The following is a 17286-nucleotide window of genomic DNA, read 5'->3' as shown; positions in this document are numbered from 1 at the left end:
ACGTGTAAATATGGATATATTGTTTACATCATACAAAAATATTTGGTGCAAGCAATATGCTCATGTTTACACTATTTATTTGTAAAAATAGAATTTAATATTGCGTGATCGGGTAGAAAAAATTTCTTGCACTGAATATTTTTACGGTGCAAATAATGTCTTTAAATACCGAAATTTTTATTGTTATCATATTAAAAATAAATAAATCAAAACACCTCATATTTTAGGGAATTCGAGATTTATTCAGACCGTAAATTGAATATGCAGCCCCAATTAATGAGGTCTACAGAATCAATCTACGACTTCAAACTTGAGTCCGTAGATTGGCTCTGCTGCCCCAACTTTCTTTTTTTTTTGAAAATTTTATAACTAAAAAATAAAATTTCATGATTTTTAATATGACATTGATCGAAAAAATCCGCAGCCACACATTCTTTGAGCTCATTATAAAATAATATATTTATTCTCACTTTCAAATAAGAGGAAGATTGCATGCCGGATCAAAATCTGCTCCTATTCTCAAAGAATAGGAGGACCCTCCTCTTCTAAGAGAGAAAGAAAGAAGAGAGAGAAATAACAGGGAGAGAGATAAACACAAAAAAAGAAGAGAGTCCTATTTCATTCCATTGCATGCCATACATTCTTTGAACTTCAATATAAATTTTATATAATGTAGATTCTCACCAAATAACACGGAGTCTTTGAACCTCATAATATAGATTCTCAAAAATAAAAAATAAATTGATCTTATGTGGCTTAATATTTAGGGCTTCAATTATAATAAGTTGGTACCAAGATTGCTCTCTTTCATAGTAACAAGATTCGCGAATTATACCCGAATTATACTCGAATAATTCGTTCTTTTGTAATGCCAAATCGAACGCCAAATTATTCGGTTGACCGAACTTTGACCGAATTAAACCCGAATAATTCGCGAATTTTACGAACTTTTCTTGAATTTTACGAATTATTCGCGAATTTTTCCCATAACATTGTTTTTTTTATTTTTTGCTCTCTTAAAAGACTAAGATCTCTGATTCGGATAGTTCCGAATTATTACCGAATTATACCTGAATTATTCCCGAATCACGGACTTTTGACCTTGCCGAACCGAATCCAAATAAGTCTTTTGTCAATATGCTCTCTTTTATAAGGAAAGATCGTCACATATATAATTATACAAAGAGAATTTTAATTAGAATGAACTTTTAATATTAACAATAACTTTACTTATTTATTTTCGGATTATATATACATAACTCTAGTCATCTTAATTAAAAGTAAGAAATTTAAATTTTCTTTTATTGAGAAACAATCAAATCTAACTTTATCATTCAGATTAAAGTGCAATAAGAAATTAACACATACACTTGCACAGAGAATCCAGAATCCATGAAAGCAATGTTACATCAAACCAATCTGGATTCCGTCTCATTACATATAGTGGATTTTTTTTATTATTAAATTTTCTGTAAAAAGAAAAAAAAAAATGGGGCTGTAGAGACAATTTGCAATCTAGTAAAAACTCGAATTCCCCAAAATTTGAGATGTTTTGGTTTATTTATTTTTAATATGGTAACAATAAAGATTTCGGCTTTAAATACACCAAAACAATTTTTTGATGTAATTTATTTTTTTAAAACCTATCTGACTAATTTTCTTTTCAGCATAAAATAATATATTATTTCCAAATAAAAATATAAACCGCCTTATTGATATGGAGCTCGTGTAAGCAAGCCAAAATTGAAAAAAATAGAAACAAGCAAACAAATTTAAATAGACACATATATTTGAATAAGCTATAAGTTGGTTCATGAGTAAATTATTTGGATAATATGCTCGTTGAAGGGTGGCTGTTGTTATATGGTTTCAAGAAAGAATGAAATAGATATCATATATTTATTATTAGTGAATATTGACTATGACTAATATTTAATCCTTTTTTTAGTAAAACTAGGAGGTAGTTAAGCTCATCAAATTTCTTAATGAGTTTAACTTCAATATCTATCGGATTAACTTTAAATGATGAATTCAAATTTTTTAAAACTGTTCTACTTCATGACTGACGAGTTGGCCACATGATAAATTTAAAAAAATTCGAATTAATTTAGTATAAAGACAAATAGTTAAAAAAAATACTGAGAAATGAATACAAAAAAAATATTAAATTAATTCGAAGATTTATAAATTTTTCAGGAGAAGTTACGAATAGTCTAGTTCTATTCCACTAATTTGTGGAAAATTAACAATATATAAGGTTAAATTATATGTGTACTTTCTATAATTTCAAAAGCTCTAAATAAAAAATGACATATTGTAATTGAAGTTTTCATGATAAATTTCAAATAAGTGAAGATTAGATAAAAAATATTGGAGCTCGAGAGTATAATACGGAACAAATTATTGGAGATTTAGTGTTTGTGTAATTAATTATCGTTGAAAATATACAATACATCAATTTTTTTTTCTGATGCGTCGCAAGCAAGGTTCTAAATAGCGCGCTATAGCATTTTCAGACTATAAAAACTATGACGCTATCAGTGCTATAGCGCGCTATTATGCGCTATAGCAGCGCTATTTGAGTATAGTGCTGTTTTTTTTAATCAGTCCGCTATGATGCGACAAACGCTATTTAAACCTTTGGTCTCAAGACAAATCTTCCTTGGAGGACAATTACAAAATTAGGTTGATTTTTGGATTTCGTTTCGAAAAGAGAACTATTTATTGAAGAAAACACTAATTTTTTTTAAAGATAATTTCATAGAAATTATTATGCATTCATAAAATTTTGAATAAAAAATAATAATATAACAATAATAATAAAATATATACATTTTAAATAAAAATAAATATATTACATAAGAGTCATATTTGTTTGATAAGGGAAAGCTCCGAGATTTTTATTTTTACCCAAAAAATAATTGATTTTAATAATAATGACCACCTTTCGGATAGATTTATAAAAATACCCAGCCCGTGAAAAAATTCCACGGGTGGAAATACGTGGAAAAAATCCACAGACGGGATTAAAAATTGGGCCCGTGGAAAATATCCACGGCCCAGACCTTTTTTTTTGCGCTTTTTTCATTATAAATTTCAGCTACGAGAGAGAGAGATTCACTCTAAAAGAGAGAAAGAGAGAAAGAGAAAGAGAAAGAGAGGAAGGAGGAAGAGAAAGGAGTTACTGTTCAGCTGCTAAATCAGGTATTTTTATTCATTTACGTATTTACTATTTATATTCGTATGTACTGTTCATTTACGTATTGTTGTTTACTATTCATTTACTGTGGATGTACATATTTACTGTGCATATACGTATGTACTGTTCATCACTACTCGTGTACTGTGCATATACGTTTTTACTGTTCATATACTGTGCATATAAGTCGTCACTGTTCATTTACTATGCATATATGTCTGTATTGTTCATATACTGTACATATACGTCCTTACTGTTCACAATTGAAATCAGTAAACTTACAAAATATTTACCATTTACGAATGTAGTTTATTGGCCATGCCTATTGGAATTTCAATACATTTTGGAGGGAAATTCATTTTTGACCAGAATGGGGCACGTTACTGTTAGTGTAATAATCTAGAAGTCAATAATACGATAATTTATCATAAAGCTTTGTTCATGAATTGGATGATTAATATCATTTTGTTGCCTTGAGTATTATTGAATTTATGGATCATTTCGAGTTCATGACTGAAATTGTGAAACTCCATAATATAGATGATATATACTCTTAAAAGGTCACTGACCAAGGTAATTAGCAGGAACACTAATTACCGCTATAAGGTTAGTATGTGGATTAAAAGATGGTTAAGTTTTACAAACCACCTGACACGAGATGTCATTTTAATCACATAGATACATGTTCTAGGAACATGGTATTTGACAGACCCCGAATGAAACATTAAATAGAATTGTGTTCGTGTCATTAATGTTTTTCATTCAGTGTCACGTTCTAAAGTATGAGGTATTTATCGTTCCCACTAAGAAATATGTATGTGTGATTGCTATCTACCGCTGTCCGTAAAAAGCAGTCATAACGGTAGTTTTTCCATATGTATAGCTTAGCTGAGGAAGTGATAGTTTACCAAGAATACTATTTGTCCCTCGTATCTCTATACGAGCTATAGCATCACTGGGCCCCTTGATAGAGTAAGATTATCTGCTAGCGGTATAATTACAAGAGTAATTATATTTGATAATCTGCTCAAGATCAAGAAAAGATTAAGTTAGCAAGGATGACACACATCTACCTTGAAACTAATATGATAGCTATGAGACAGAAGAACAGACACAAGTAAATTGTTTACTGGATCGTGATATTGTACAGTACAGCATCATCTGTGTAATTGGATGGTCATGATGTGTTGCCAGACGCCACCCATGATTATAGAAGTTAAAACGGTTTTAACTCTATTTACCAACATAACACAGATCCTATTGGGTCACACCATATAGGAGTTAATCGGAGAATCTTATTTTGATTGATTATAAATTGGTTATGATCAATGATAAGATGGTTATAATTAATTATACATGTTATAATTAAATTATAAATGTTATGTAAAAATAACAAGCAAAAACATTGGTTAATTTATAAACGTGTATGACACGTTGTATAAAAGTTAACCGGTTAATTTATAAATGTGCAGGACACATTGTATAAATTACCGAAACAACAACCGCAAGAAAAATATATATAATTATTCATAATAATTATACGAATATTATTTGTGTTCGGGCCGAGGGCATTCGGATCTTTTCAGATTCGTCCTTATCCGCATGACATGTCATCGATCCTATCCAGATGACACGTCATCGACACCGAAACAAATAACCGAAATAAAAATATATATATAATTGTTCAGAATAATTATACGAATATTATTTGTGTTAGGGCCGAGGGCATTCGGGTCTTTTCAGATTCGACCTTATCCGCATGACACGTCATTGATCCTATCCAGATGACATGTCATCAATCCTATCCACAAGGGAAAAATGGTCATTTCACACCTATGCCACCTTGCATGTGTAGAAGCATGGAGAAGAATGTGGAAGGGTGTGGAAGGGGTATTTTGGTCATTTCACATATAAAAGGATGAGGTGTCAATGGCATATCTTGTAAATAGGCCGAACTTGGAGGGCATTTTGGTCTTTTGCAACCAAATCTAAACACTATAAATAGGGGTGGAGGGGTAGAGAGAAAAAGATATATATATGCACATTCACATGTATCTTTTCGTGCAGAAACGAATCGGTATTTTCTCTCTTTCTCGGTTTCTCTCCCAAATAGTGTTTCGGTTGAGAAAAGAAAGTTATACGTAGTTGACGTATAATCTTGCGGGTTGTTGTGGAGAATATTTACGGGATTGATGAATAGTGTTTTACCGAATTTCGCGGTATGTCAGTTTTGCATATTGATGAAACTGAGCAACCGAAAATTCGTGTTTACGAGTTTTCGTCTTATTCTCGTGAATAGTGTTTTTGCAGAATTCCGCGGTTTATGGTATTTCTGGTAGAAGAAATAAACCGCTCTCCGGTTAGTCCTGGTGGATAACCGATAGAGGTATCACACGTGTGATACTCCGAGTCGATTCCTTCCCTGGTGAGGCTCTACTCGCTCGGTCTGCATTCCAACTGTGATTTGGAAACAAGGTATAAATATGTTATATTAATCTATTTAATTTGTAAGTAGATTAAAGTTTTAGAAATCAATCATGGAGTAGATCTGTAAAAGGATTAAATTGGGTTTTGATGCCAAAGGAATACTGAAGGTGGACCGCCTTGGAAAGTTTCCTGACATACCCCGTTTAATCCTGAGCTTAAGTTGGCTGTAGAAATTTTTGTTCTACGGTCATTCCGCAACTTAAGCCTAAACGGGTTTCTGGTTAGCACCGCGTGAACCCCAACAGTTACTCCAAACCTCCAGTAAATACGTATTGGGTCAATGAAAATTTCTCATTTGAGCAGTTGCAATCGCTTATTTATGAAGTGAGCGGCTATAATAGGAATCGTTGGGAATTACAGATTCAGGCCCGAATGGTCCATGTAGGAAAGTATGTCAGAATCGCATTGGGTGATGACGGGGCATTGAGAGGCCTGATCGCGCAGGTTGTGCGATCCGGTGACCCATTATTGAAAGTTTTTGCATGTAGAATTCGCGGAGAGTCAGTGGCTGGGAGTTCAGGCCAAAATTCAGTTGCAGAAAATTATCAACCAAATTATGAACCACACACTCCTTTTATCCTAATGCCAGTAGCAGAACCGGAACCAGAAATATACAGTAATTCACCTCTATCTCCACCTTTTATCCCACCACGAGTACAATCTCCACCTTTTATCCCACCCATATCTGTGCATGGAGGTCCTTCATCCTTACCTGGGCCTGAACCAAGTCCTCACCCCAGACCGGCACCAGTACATGAAGATCCAAATAAGTCAGAATTTGAATTTATGAACAAGGTACCGGAGGAAAATCTGCAAACTGTGGATGAATGGGGGGGAAGGAGATTGGGACATTAATGATGAAGGAGATGAAGAAGAATACACACAGCCCACTGTGAGGCAAAATAGAGAGAATATGCCATTAAGTGGCCGTTCTGAGACTCACCCGTTTGTAAACTTCAATGACTCATCTGCTTTTCGAGAAGCAGATGTTTCTTACTACGGTTGTCGGATTGAATACAGGAGTGAGCTCGCAAAAGGCCAATACTTTCCTAACAAAAAACAACTGACCAAAAAGATCAGAGAGTACCATGTTGACAAGAACAAGGAGACATATACAAAGAGAAGTGACACATCCCGGCTGGAAATTAGATGTAGCACTTCGGGTTGTCGTTTCAAACTAAAGGCAAGAGCAACAAATGCAGGAGATACATGGATGATAACCGAGCAAGACACGCCTCACACATGCACATCTGAGTACACCAGGACCGACCATGCACAACTGACGGCATCAATAATCACATATATCATCGAGAGCAGCATTAAGGAAGACCCCACTATGAGCATCCGGAGTGTGGCACATTGTGTGAGGGTTAGGCTTGGCAGTATAACCCCGAAGTACAACAAACTTTGGAGAGGTCATGAGATAGCAGTTGCCCGTCAGTTTGGGAGTTGGGAAAAGTCATACAACTTTATGAAACTATTGCTTATCGGGATATGTGATAAGAATCCTGGCTCGAGGCACGATTTTCTGGCCAAGCCGAGCTTCGATAGAAATACATGTCAATTGATCTTTTACTATATTTTATTATAAGAGTATCAATGCAACATCGTATATTTATATTGGTACTGATCTTTATTTAATTGGTGCTAGGCTGGAACTGAATGCAACAACATATATTTATGCTGGTTCTAGGTCTGGTACTGATTTAATCTCATTGGTACAAGGTTGGTATTAACAACCGAAATTGATTCGTCAAATCAATGATTTATAGTAAATTCCCAAGTGAAGATTTTCACTTCGATATCAAAGCCCCACACGAAAGATCATCAACAACAAAATTTATCACTTCGATATCAAAGCCCCCGACCAATTGTAAAAAATAGCGATAAATTTAGACAAGCAACGTAGTCAACACAGGTCCAACCGGGAAAATCAACAACCCGCGCTAGACAAATTATAAATGCCCAAATCAACCCATAAAACCCGATAACAATGGAATCCAAGAGGCGGTCAACGCGATACAACTAATCAAATGAATCAATGAATTTCTAAGGTGCTTACTTACCCGATTAACAATGGAATCCAAGAGGCGGCTTTGATAGAACGACCGGTACTGAGTCTCTACACCTCGCCGCTCGGAGTAGGGCCGGAGTAGTGCAGGGAGTAGGGCAGGGAGTGGCGGATGGAGGCGGGCGGCGCTGCTGCAGTGAGGCGCGCGGGGGTGGGGAGCCGGAAAAGGGGGGCGTCGGTGGGGAGAGGGGCTGTGTTGTGTGGGCTTCACGGAGACAGAACGAGAAGAGAGAGATCACGGAGACAGAGGGAGAAGAGGGGAGCGTCGGTTTGAATTAAAAGGTTCGGCCCGTGAATAAATTCCACGGGGGGAATAAGAAATTCCGGACCGTGGAAAATTTCTACGGGGAGAGGGTATTATTTCGATCCGTGAAAAAATTCCACGGGTGGGGTATTTTTATAAATTCAGCTCAACTGTGGTTATAATTATTAAAGTCAATTATTTTTGGAGTAAAAATAAAAATCTCGGGGGAAAGCTGGACCACATGAATACAAAAATTAAAAACGTGACATTACTACTAATTAGTCTCTGAACACTGAAGTGTCTCCATCCCACCCCTCTTAATGGATGCAATTACGCCAGAAAGGCAAAAAAGATAAGATATTAATTTGTTTGGCTGGCTACATTCTGCTTCTCAATTTTCTCCGTACAGGGTACAGTAGTTCCCTTTTCTTTATTTGTTTGGCTGGCTAGATTCTGCATCTAAATTTTGTCTGTACAGCAGTTCCCTTTCCTCTAGCCTTCTCATTCGGAAAGGAACTGATGTTCCTCTAGCCTTCTCATTCGGAGAGGAACTGATGGGGGCTGCAAACGAATCGAACCAAATCAAACTTATTCTAGTCTGAGTTTTAGTTTTAGTTTGAAATTGATTCGAATCAAACTGAATTGATTTATTTCAGAACAAACTTCAATCGAATGAATTAATTATGATTTTTTTTTTAATCGAATTAAAATCAATTAAATCATGAACTAAGGAATTTTTTTGGCAACTACAAGTAGTTTATGCATTAGTTTTCTTTACACTGAACAAAATTCACACAGTTTCCTTTTACCTTTCACGAATTTACACTGATAAATTATGGGCCAACTCAAATTCGCTTACCTTTTACACTGCTGAATTTATTAAAATCACAGTATGGATCTAGTCAAATTAATGGAACTTATCTCCATTATTAATTTGTTATGCTGCTGAAGTATTTTTCTATTATAAGTTACTATTATATTAACAATTTTTAGCTCTGATATAAGTTTGGTTCCTGCATTATTAAATATTGATGGTTGAAGCCATTAGTTGTATTATTTGAGATTCAAATCTAAATAGTTCACGAACCAATTTCGAACGAACTATACTCAGTTTGAGTTTGAATAATATTCGAACCGAGCTAGTTTGATTTGTTTCAAAACAAACTAATTTTTAATCGAAAAATTACAAAAAATTCCGAATCAAACTCAAATCAAATTACGAACTACGAACTTTTTGTGCAACCCTACTGATGGCTTCCAATTTTTTTATTGACAGTCCTTGAATAATCATAATTATGAAATTTTATTTATTTATTGTATCTGACTGTATTCTAAAGTTGCCGCAATTACAGAAGAGTATTTAGCATCTTTTAACAGAATTATTGATTTAGCTTCTTTAACTACTTAAATTTTTTATAGTTGTAATTTACTGGTCTGTATGAAATTAAAGAGTATAAAATTTGTTACACCGTCTTTTATGTAGTTGTGTGGCATGATGTGACAACTAAAAGTAATAATTCAATTTTAAAATTGTCTTAAAGATCTAAATTAATTATTCGGTTCCTTAAAAAAAAAAAATAAGAATTCTCATTTAAGTCATTCATTTTTCTATATTATTTTAAAATACTTTTTATAAATAAAAATTCTAATATTTTAGTTTATCCTGCGTATCATCTATTGTAGCGATACAAAACTTATTTTTGATGATTGTAGTCACTCAATTGTCTATAATCAATGCACATTCTTTACATTTTTATAATAACATTGATGAAGCAAAGGAATCGCATGAAGATAGTATGATAAATGATTATTTTTTTGGTAAAGATTGGAGATTAAGCCACCCAATTATTTAAATCCACAAAAAATATCTTTTTCGGATTTCGAACATGCAACATTTCACATATAGAACATTATTTTTACCACTAAACCAAAGACTGATAGTTTTTTTTAACAGTTCCTTAATTATTTTTTCTACTTCAAGTTTATGGAAATATGATCTGATACTATATGGCCTGATATTAATTAGTTGGTTTGATATCAAGTTTTAACATCATTTGATGGTCAATTTCTCTTTTGGATCCATGGTAACACTTTTGGTTCTGCAAAAACATTTTGAGGTTGTTCGGCTGAGGTCATTAAGGATCTTTTTAAGGATTGTTTAGAGCCATTAGCTTCTTAATATGTCTGAATAACACCAGAATGTACACTATCTCCATCCCACCACTCTTAATGGATGCAATATTGCAATTACACCAGAAAGGCAAAAAAGATAAGATATTAATTTGTTTGGCTGGCTACATTCTGCTTCTCAATGTTCTCCGTACAGTAGTTCCCTTTCCTCTAGTCTTCTCATTCGGAAAGGAACTAATGGGGCTGCAAACGAATCGAATCAAATCAAACTTACTCTAGTCTGAGTTTTAGTTTTAGTTTGAAATTGATTCGAACCAAACTGAATTGATTTGTTTCATAATGAACTTCAATCGAACCAATTAATTAAGGTTTTTTTTTTTGAATCGAATTGAAATCAATTGTGTTATATTCCGAAATTTTAAAACGAATTAATTTGCTAAATTGATCATATCACTTTATAAATTTTTTAATTAAATTAACAATCATTCAGATTTTATCTGATTGATTAAAACGAATCTAAAATTTTGAAATATAGATGAATTATGAAATTATGTATATTAAAGTTTAGAGTTTAAAAATAAAATAAAATAAAATGTAGCACTATAGATAAATTATAACTGTTCAGTAAATTCGTAACTTAGAAAATTTATTACAAGATCCTTTGAATTTTAGAAAAAGAAGAAATTGATTTAATTAGAGTCGTGTGAATAAATAAATAATTGAATTCTAATTAAGAGTATAATTATACGAAATTATTCGTACAAATAAATTATGGAATTTATAAAACTCGTTCATTTAGGAATTTTAGAGATTTAATCGAATATATATAATTATATATTATTTGATATCGAATTATTCGGATCTTAAATTGAGAAGTAAACGTCCGAAATATACATACAAATTTAATTGTGAAATTTTAGGAAACTTCGATTCGGATTTTAGAAACTTTATTATAAATTTATAAATCTAGAATTTGATGCAACAAAGAAATAGAATGATCCAGCACACGAAAAATCACACAGTTTCTACCATTCTTCTCTCTTGATTTTATTCCTTTTGTACCCTACGGTGATTGGCTTCCCCTTCTCCCTTACATGTGGACCCCAAATCCCTCAAATCAAATCCATTTCTCTCTCTCTCTTACTATAGGACCCCACCTCCCTCACCCTCTCGTTCCTTCCTGGAGAAGGAAAGACGCACGGCCCCCTCTCTCTCTCTCTCAGACTCTCACCTCCTGTTCCGTCGGCTTCAATGCACCCACGCCAAAATTGACAAAGTCGTCCCGACGTACGCTTGCCTTAACGCCCACCCACGCGCACGCCTCCATCCCATCCGCTCTCTCTCTCTAGATTCGAATTTCTCTCTCCCGGGTGTATAAAAACCTTGTTCTTTTGGTTGATGATTTTCTTTCACTATCTCATTCTCTCTTTTTCTCTCCACTGTTTTTCATCTCTTCCAATCCGATTAGGATTTTCTTGTTGCAATTTATTTCGGAGCTTGCCCCCAGACTCAACCTCCTTGCTGCTGCCTTATGCGCGAAGCTTGAGGCAAGGCCGAGAGCAAAGGAGGAGACGACGTGAGTTGGTAGCACGAATCGAATCTGAAATTTCTTTCGGTAATGTTCTAAATTACTTAGTTGCTTCTTTTAAATGTGAAATTTCTAAGAATTTGTGTTAATTGCTTGTGGTTGTTTAACACGATTCAAATCTGATTTTAATTGAGAAATTTCCTGTTTTTCGTATGCGGGTTAGGAAATGATCTTCGTGACAACCCTTCTTTGTTTTAATGTTTGTACCATGCGCCTCTATTGATATAAATTGTAACTGGTACCAATTCGGTACCAGTATTTTCTGATTCTGGTACCGTTAGGGGCTGTTTTGTAAGCTTCCAGCTTTCTGCAGCATTGTAGAGTAATTCTGCAACATTCCAGGGTCTGTTCTGTAAATTTTCAGTATTCTGAACAGCTCTGGGTCAATTCTGGTATATGACAGGGTTTGTAGTGTAAATTTCGGGTCTGACAGGGTTCAGGGACTGAACTGTGACAGAAAAATTAATTTGTTTAGAAACAGTCCCTGACTAGGGATCTCTTTGTGACAGGATGTAAAAAGTTGTATGATAAGTCTTTTCTAATGGGAATTTCATAAAAATACTAGTTGCAAAATGTATAAAACTTAAGTAATATTTTCAAACATAAATTTGAATAAAAGAAAGGATTATTTTGAAGTTTATTTGATAAATTGTGAGCACAGTAGTTTTTTAGAAATGAGAATACAAGTGATCAAGTATTGATAAATAAGTAGATACTTAAGTAACTCAAATTGTAAACAAAATTAAAATGAAAATAACAGTTGTATTATTTATTGTGTAATTATCGCTAAACTAATATAATTAATACACCTAATCTATTATAAAAATAGACAAAAGAAAATAATAAAAAGAAAATGGGATTGTTCTCTGATTTGGATCGAATCAAATAAGAATTTTAATTTTAATTGATTGGGCAAACTAATTGAGATGTAGTAGACCAAAAAATTTAATTTAGTTAACTAAAATGTGTGTTTAGGCTTTGGCCGAAATAAAAAAAAAAAAAAACAAAGGTGTAATTATTAATAAGATAATACTTATTTGTATGATATAGTTAGCATATAGTTGCATCTAAAATTAATATGATATGAATGACAAATAAAAATGTATATAGATTGCGACTAATGTACTTGTAAACAATTCATATGGAATTAAGCACATGATGTAATATTAATTATTACCTAACCATCTTTAAATTAGATAATAAAAAATGAAGAAATCTCATCTAATTACGAGTGATACTGCAACTTGAATGGTACGCATTCATCAACTTTTAATTAATCAACATTAATTTATGTACATTCAACTCATAACTATAACATAATTAACATCAAAGTAATATAACCATATGACTTCACTTAGCATATAAACCAAAAATTATGCATTACGGTTTTCAAATATATTTTGAAGTCATATGACATTGGTACTCTTCTTGTGATGGATTTTACAAGGCTTTTAATACATGCCCTATCAGGCTTTCAATTTTTTTATTGGCAGTCCTTGAATAATCATAATTATGAAATTTTATTTATTTATTGTATCTGACTGCAATCTGAAGTTGCCGCAATTATAGAGGAGTATTTAGCATCTTTTAACAGAATTATTAATTTAATTTCTTTAACTACTTAATTTTTTTATAGTTGTAATTTAGTGGTGTGTATGAAATTAAAGAGTTTAGAATTTGTTGCGTTGTTTTCGGTCATTTTTATTAATATCCCTAAAACAAATATAAATTTTAAATATGCCTCTGTCTCCAATTTTTTTTTAAACATGCCATGACCGCCTGGGCTTCGAGCGGCCCAAAATACCTTGTGAGGCGCCAGCCCATAAGGCTAGTGAGGCGCCAGCTCCTGGGGCGCCCCATTGGTCCTGTGAAGCGCCACCCCCCCAGGTGTCCCATATGTAATATGATATAAACCCATTCGTTTTCTGCCTCTGTCACTTCCCGATTTGAGAACTTCTCTCGAGGCGAGAAGCTGAGTGAATAGGTATTTTTTTTAATTATAATAATTAGTCATTACTGTTGCAAATTTACTGTAGCTAAATTTTAATGTTGCAAGTACTGTAGCATACTGTACATTTACTGTAGAAATGTACTGTTGCACGCACTGTAGCGTACCGTACATTTATTGTAGCAATTGCTGTACACCTACTATAGAAAAATTGTAATTTTTTTAACTTTTTTTTAATTATTTTTCAATTAGTTATTTATTACTGTACCCATTATTATGTCATGTAATACTTGCAATTTTTTTTTTTTAAATATAGTTTGTTAAAGAAGAGATGTTAGTTGCACTGTATGTCGGCGGCAAGCTAGAAATGGATGAAGATGGCGTGCATTACACGAAAGAAGTCGCATTTGGCTTCGAGATTAATGAAAATACCACATTTGAGGAACTGAAGCAGCTAATATACGAAAAGACATCTGTAAACCCCAACAGGTATGAAATAGAATTGGCTACACAGATTGACAACTCACGTGGGGGGTAGACCTTACTTTGTTAAGTTTCTAATAACAGATGCCAATTTGTGGAGAGTTGTGTATACTCAATTTGTAGCTTGTGGGGTCCCGGTAATGGACATATATTCGAAGAGGGTTCCCCGAACGAGGGCTGGACCTTCAAGTTCGACTGGGGCTGGACCTTCAGGTTATGACAATTCGGGTTATGACAACCAGAGGTACCACCAGCATTCCCCTTGTGACAACCAGGGGTACCATCAGCACTCCCCTTATGACAACCAAGGGTACCACCGGCACTCCCCTTATGACCACCAGGAGTACCACCAGCAATCCCCTTATGACAACCAGGGATATCACTAGCACTCCCCTTATGACAGCCAGAGGTACCACAGCCCCGGTTATGACAACCAGGGGTACCACAACTCCCCAGAAAATACTGAAGAGTTACCACGACCACCCAGACAGACACCCATAATCCCTAGATTTCCAACTATGCCAGAGTCAGGACCGGTACCCGTTAATCAAAATGATATTGATATTGATGTTGATGCTATTGATGCCATACCAGAAAGGGAAATGAAAACGGGGGATGAATACCAAGGGGTTTGGGAAGCTGATGACTTATCAGATGGTGATGCAAATGTACCAGGGTTGTCCAGGGCAGAAAAATTCCCGATTAGAGGTCGGGAGAATAAGCATCCGGTTGCCACATTCAACGACACCACAGCTTTCGAAGAGGCAAACATTAGTTTCTTTGGTCCTCGTGTTGTATACAATCACGAACTTGCCGCAGGGCAAATTTATACCAACATAGATGAACTTGTAAAGAAAATCAATGAGACTCATGTTCACGGAAACTGGGAATGTATAATACACAAAAGGGACCGAACAATGTTAGTTGTGTTGTGTAAAACTCACCCGCGCTGTGAGTTCCGCCTTTTTGCAACCCCTGCGAGTTCAGGGGAAGCATGGATGATTAAGAAGTGTGAACCACCTTATACATGTATGTGTATGTGTATGTGTATATATGTATGTGTATGTGTATGTGTATGTGTATATATGTATGTGTATGTGTATGTATATGTGTATATGTGTATGTGTGTGTGTGTATGTGTATGTGTATGTGTGTATGTGTATATGTGTATGTGTATGTGTATGTGTGTATATTATACATATAGTTCACCAAAAAAATAAAAATATAAAAAATCAAAGTTATAAAAATTTACGACATCACTCTGTAAATATATCAAATATTTTATTTTTTGACATACACATACACATATACATAAACCCTAAACCCTAAATTTTTTTTTTCACAAAATTATTCAAATCAAATACTAAGATTTCTCTCAAAAAACAAAAAAACAAAATCCACATGGGGTGCCCGGGGGGCTGGCGCCTCACTGGCCTTATGGGGCGCCCTAGGGACTGGCGCCTCAGAGGGTATTTTGGGCCGCTCGAAGCCCAGGCGGTCAGGGCATGTTTAAAAAAAAATTGGGGGCAGGGGCATATTTAAAATTTATATTTGTTTTAGGGATATTAATAAAAATGGCCGCGTTGTTTTTGTATAGTTGTGTGGTATGGTGTGACATTAAAGTTACTAATTCACTTTTAGAATTGTCTAAAAGAACTAAATTAATTATTTGGTTCCTTCTAAAAAAAATCAAAATCTTCATTTAGGTCATCTATTTTTCTATATTATTTTTAAATACCTTTTTATAAATAAAAATTATAATATTTTAGTTCATCCTGGGTATCATCTATTGTAGAGAAAGAAAACTTATTTTTGATGATTGGAGTCACTCAATTGTCTATAATCAATACACATTCTTTACAGTTTTTTTAATAACATTGATGAAGCCATTGTTTTAAAATGCGATCGCATGGGCCGCATATGCGGCCGTATATGCCTATGCAATCGGCAGCCGTGCTCAGAATGACCATGCGGTCCTCCCATGCGGTTTTGAGCATGCGGCCGCATATGCTGTCTGAATATGCGGCCATGCGGACTGAAAACGATCATGCGGTCCGAATATGCGGCATATGCTTGATTAATTTGATTATATTTTAATTAGAATTTATATGAAAAACTATTGTTCGTTATGTCATTATGTGAAAATAAATTCAAATATATGAATATAAATATATATAGAGAGGAGGGTTCAAATGCCTTCATTTTTTGTGCCTCCACCATGCCTCCATTTTTAAAAGCTTTAATAACTAAAATTTTAAAACTTAAAAGTTAAAATAAAACCGTTAGATGTGATCTATGTTATTTTCTCTACGTAGTCATAAAAATTATCACATTTCAATTTTGTTTTTAATGTGAATCAATAAGTTAAAAAATCAACGTCTAAAATTATCTACATTAGTACGTTTTTTATAAGCTCTTGATGACAACTAAAATAAAATTGAAATGCCATAATTTTTTACACATGTATAGATAAAATGATGTAGATCATATCTAACGGTTTTATTTTGACTTTTATGTTTTAAATTTTGAATTATTAAAGTTTTAAAAAATGGAGGCATGATGGAGGCACAAAAAATGAAGGCATTTGAACCCTCATATATATATACGTGAATTTTTATTTTAAAATTCACATATATAAATCCGCATATGCGGTATGCAGTGGCCTTCCGCATGCATGAACAAAACCGCATTTTAAAACACTGGTATTAGGGTTGCAACTACCCTCTTCTCTTTCCATATAGAGACACTACTAGAGTGCTCCAAACTCCTTCAATTGGAGTGTTGAATTAGGGTTGTGAATGTCATATTATCTTGCCGTATAGAGACACTACTAGAGTGCTCCAAACACCTTTAATTGGAGTGCTATATTTGGGTTGTAAATACCCTGTTATCTTGCCATCTACAGACACTACTCGAGTGCTCCAAACACCTTCAATTGGGGTGTTGTATTAGGATTGTAAATGCCATATTATCTTGCCATCTGGAGACACTACTAGAGGGCCCCAAACACTTTCAAATGGAGTGTTGTATTAGGGTTACAACTACCATCTTTTATTGTCATATAGAGACACTACTAGTGTGCTCCAAACACCTTCACTTAGAGTGTTGTATTAGGGTTGCAAATGCCCGATTATCA

Source organism: Carex rostrata, chromosome 21, assembly GCF_964058835.1.
Source record: "Carex rostrata chromosome 21, lpCarRost1.2, whole genome shotgun sequence".
NCBI lineage: Eukaryota > Viridiplantae > Streptophyta > Magnoliopsida > Poales > Cyperaceae > Carex > Carex rostrata.
The sequence above is the reverse complement of the archived record's forward strand: the minus strand, read 5'-3'. Positions refer to the sequence as shown.